The following is a 4,838-nucleotide window of genomic DNA, read 5'->3' on the forward strand; positions in this document are numbered from 1 at the left end:
CTCACAGATACACAAGACATCCTTCCTGATCAAATTCTCTTCTCTGAAAAGCATGCTACAGCCTGTGGCCGGTGGCTCATGCCTGGAATCCTAGCTACTCAGGAGGCTGAGATCTGAGGATTGCAGTTCAAAGCCAGCCCAAGCTGGAAAGTCCTTGAGACTCTTATCTCCAATAAACCACTCAGAAATCCAAAGTGGTGCTATGGCTCAAATGGTAGAGTGCTCCCTGTAAGGTCCATTCCTGGACGACGAACAGACCTCGCCCAGTACCTGCGTTACCTAGGCAACTGGGATACCTGGAAGAGGTCACGTCCGCATCTGCTGAGCGTTACCTAGGCAACTGGGATACCTGGAAGAGGTCACGTCCGCATCTGCTGAGGTCACATCCTAACCTGATGTGGCCACACCTTTCTCCCACCTGATCCCACTTCCCTTTACCTGGACACACCCTTCCCCGCCCCCTACCCTATATAAGGCCTAAACCGCCGCCAGACCGCCCTCTTTTTTTCTTTTGCCAGCCGCGTGGAGTGCCAACCTTGCCTGGTCCCAGCAGGTCTACTGAATAAACCCCTTACCTGAATACCACGTGCGTGGTGCAGTTTCAGTTCTTACTCGGTCACCTCTTTTTAAAAACCTAACACTCCCCTTGAGCTGAAGAGCGCAGGGACAGCGCCCAGGCTTAGAGATCAAGTCCCAAGACCAACAAGAAAAAAGAAAAAAAATTAAAAAGTATACTACAGAGTTCACAAACTGTCATACCCAGTCTTTACAAACTTGATGTGTGTTCCTAATGTGGGATTTTAGAGCTACATAGTTGCTTTTAAATGGAACAAAATAACATTTACATGATACAATATAGGTTAGAAACAACTATGGTGAATATGCTCAATCTATACACTAGTGGAATAAACTCATTTTTTGACAGCAGAGGTAAGTTTTTTCACTCCTGAGTTTCGTTTTCAATTAAAAAGAACAAAAATTAAATAAGTGAAATAAAGATATTCAGAAATGAAAGTGGTCAGCCTGCATAGATTCTCTCTCTCTCTCTCTCTCTCTCTCTCTCTCTCTCATACACACACACACACACACACACACACACACACACACACACATACACAGCATTTAGGAAAACACATCCTTACATATTTAGCTTGTCTATTTTATTGTACTGGGTAAATGCTGAAAGTGATCATTTTCCTGATATAAAATATTAATTGGATTATATATTATATGTGAAACCCATAATTAAATGCAAATTATTATTTTAAGTGGTATTTTTAAAACATTTTTTTGAAAGTGTTTTTGCACAGTCCAATTGGTTTGCAGTGCAAGGCTATTGGTGGCCTGTACTAGAGAGAGAACCGTAGCAATAAACACGAAGCTATGCAGTAGAGTTGAGGGACTTGCTCTACTTTGACTATGGCATATACATATGGTGTTATGCTTGTAGAATCTTGAATTATCTTGGCAAGAGTTACTTTTCCATTCTTGGACAATAACACTGGAACAACTTCCCAAAACATGCAGCTTCTCCCCTGGCATGAAAACCCCGTCACTCTGCCCATTTCTTCATAGAGATTCTTCTACTTTTCCTTCCCCTCCCCCTCTCTCCCTGTAGAAAGGAGTTGCCAGTGTGGACTTTCAAGATTAACATTTGACTCAGAAAGCCAGGATCAGATCTTGCAAGAATTAATTCTATTCTGATGAACCAAGATTTTGGCACCGACTGACCTTATTGCATGTAATTTCAAATACATCTGCCATTCTAATTCTGCGGTCCCATTAATATTTGTCTAATTTTGACCACTTGAAGTTTCAAAAGTACATATAGCACTGTCTTTGGATATTATAAGTTCTAAGGGCCAAATGAGTTTCTTTAAAAGCTGAAAATTAAGCATTTTGTAACCTTTTTTTTCCATATCTGCTAGATTTAAAAATAAAATCCACAATGGAGTTAAGCCAAATAACATTAGAGAATTTGAGCTAAGTTCCTCCCCTTCAGAGTTAAAATTAAAACAAAGTGACCTCATCGGAGTTTAACCCCACCTTTCGATTTCTGGATGTTATATTAATTTTCTCAGCAGTTTAGCTGTTCCAATATAACAAATTGGCTTTTTCTCCATTGGTCGGTTTCTTCCTCTAATGCAGACAACTTAATGGATTTTAGCTCTAAATTGCATATGGTTTGTTTCTGGGTATTAATTTCAACTTTCGTTATTGTACAAATTATTTCCTCGCTTAAAATTGAACCACGTTAACCACTGAAACAGAAGAGTCTAATATATGACCCAAATTAGCGAATTTGCCCAGACAGCAGTTAAATTGGTTCCATGTCTCACCGTTGCATGTTGTTTGCAAAGCAAGTTCGCCATCTAGTGGATAACTGGGTCACCTACAATCTCAGCTCATTACTAATTTACCACTTTTTTACAGTATGTATTGTATTGTATTGTATTGTAAAGATGTTGTACAAAGGAGTTACAGTTACATGAGTAAAGTAATGAGCACATTTCTTGTCGAGCATTGTTTCCCCCTCCTTTGTTTTTCTCCCACTATCCCTTCCCTCCCATATCTCCCTTACTCCACCCATCCCCACCCCGCCCCACAAGTTGTAAAGTTTATTTTTATTTTCACAATAGTGTCTTGTGAGTATCATTGATACAATGGGTCATCTTGTCCTGTGTCTCTGTTTCAGCATTGTGTTATTCTTCATCCCCTCCCCAAAATCATATAGTACATTGAAACAATAACAACAAAGAAAGACTTCTTGTGTCTACATCTTGGGGTTCATTTTGTTTAACATCATCTTATATGGTCATATGCCAAATTTTTTGAGCTTTTCTGCTAATCTGATAAAATTATGCTAGATGTGTACTAATTATTGCAATTGAGGACCTGTATTTCTTTGGGTCTGGCTTACTTCATTTAGTATGTTTTTCCTAAGTCTTTTCATTTCCTAACAAATGGGGCTGTGTCATTCTTTCTGATGGAGGCATAGAATTCTATATATATATATATATATATACATATATATAGCACATATATATATATATATGCACACCACATTTCATTGATCCATTCATCTACTCAGGGACACCTTACAGTATTTTAAAATAAATACACAGAGAATGTTTAAACATGACTGTTGAGTTTTTCCTTCCTTCTGTAATATTTTAGGGAATTGAGACTGGATTTTTTTCTAGTAAATATATGTAAACTTGGAACCTGCAACTTTTTATAAGAGAAATAATTTTTGATTGCTTGATGAAATACAAATGAGGAAGAATATGATATATAAAAGGATGATGTATACAGGTATAAAATTTTATATTACACATAAAGGCAATATGTAATTGTTATTAAGTGTTTTTTTATTATGGAAATTGACCCAGTGATGGAAGATGTCTCTAAGAAAACGAGTTCTCGGTTGTGTTTCTAATTAACTACTTGATCGTTTACTAGATAAGACACTTTCCACCCAGGTTCTCATTATGACCTGGACCACCTTAATCACTTTTCTAGGTACTATTAACAAAGAAATGTTTTCTTACATAGCTCACTATTAGTACATCTCTCCTTCTATTACTTAAGTTTTTACAGTAGTAATTGACAAGAAGAAAAAAAGACCTACGTCTTTATCCATAAGAATATGACAAAATATCAGAGATCATAAGAGGGTACTACTATTTTCACACAAATATGTGTTTCTTTTTAATCTGGAAATGCAGAGTTGCCTCAGAAATAATTGAAAATTTTCCCTAATGACACAAGAGGGGATAGTTTTAGATGTTAAGATAGTTATGTTCTCATCTCTCCACTATATTAAAAAGCTATCTCATAGCAGCTAAAGAATTACTTAAAGCAAGGCCGGCTTAATATTTGGATTCAAATACTCAACCACTTTGCACCCAGCCCAGTGACCTAAGCCTACTGAATCATGGTTTCATGTTCTATATGGTGAAGGTACTATTACAGATATGTAGAGTTATTAAGGTGAAGCAAGAGGTGCATATAAAGTTCTTTCAACAGTGCCTGACATGTAGGAGAATGTTAAATATATATACATATACCTTTAAATTTTAAGTGTAAGAACTAGACTTTGAACCTAAGTCTTAAGTCAGGATTTCCATTGTACTGTGTGATTATACACTCATCTCCAAAAAGACTCTATGCTGAAATAATGGAATGGTAAAGGTGAGCAGAGTGCATTACACTAGTTCCTGAGGTAATAACTGCTTTCTCTAAAAGTAAAAAAAAAGAAAGAAAAAATGTATAGATAAGAATAAATGTTTCTTTTTCCTCAGTTGGCTAACCTCTAGCAATTTTAAAACTATAATTATTATATACATAGCTGCAAAATTAGTTTATATATGCATATATAATATAGTACATCTAATATTTCTATAAAATATGCAAAAATTTTATCAGTCTCCCCCTCCTCTCCCCTCCAAGGTGGATGAGTTACTAAAATAAATAGTTCCTTCAAGACAAAAGTAAAAATAAGCCAGGCACAGGTACCAGGCACCAGTGGCTCATGTCTATAAGTCTATGCTAGCTACTCAGGAAGCTGAGATCTTAGAATCATGGTTCAAAGCCAGCCCTGGAAGGAAAGTCCATGAGATTCTTTCAATTAGCCACCAAACAGCTGGAAATTGGAGCTTTGGTTCAAATGGTAGAGCATTATCCTCAAGCAAAATAGCTCAGGAACAGCACCCAGGCCCTGAGTTTAAGCCCAAAATGGACACAGAAAAAAGTAAAACTAGTAGTTAGAAACCAGCTGATATATAAGAGAAGAATCCTCTACAAAGAAACTATGTAGGACTCTTTCCCAGTAAGCT

Source organism: Dipodomys merriami, unplaced genomic scaffold (genome assembly GCF_024711535.1).
Source record: "Dipodomys merriami isolate MVZ:Mamm:240054 unplaced genomic scaffold, mDipMer1.0.p SCAF_5, whole genome shotgun sequence".
Lineage (NCBI taxonomy): Eukaryota > Metazoa > Chordata > Mammalia > Rodentia > Heteromyidae > Dipodomys > Dipodomys merriami.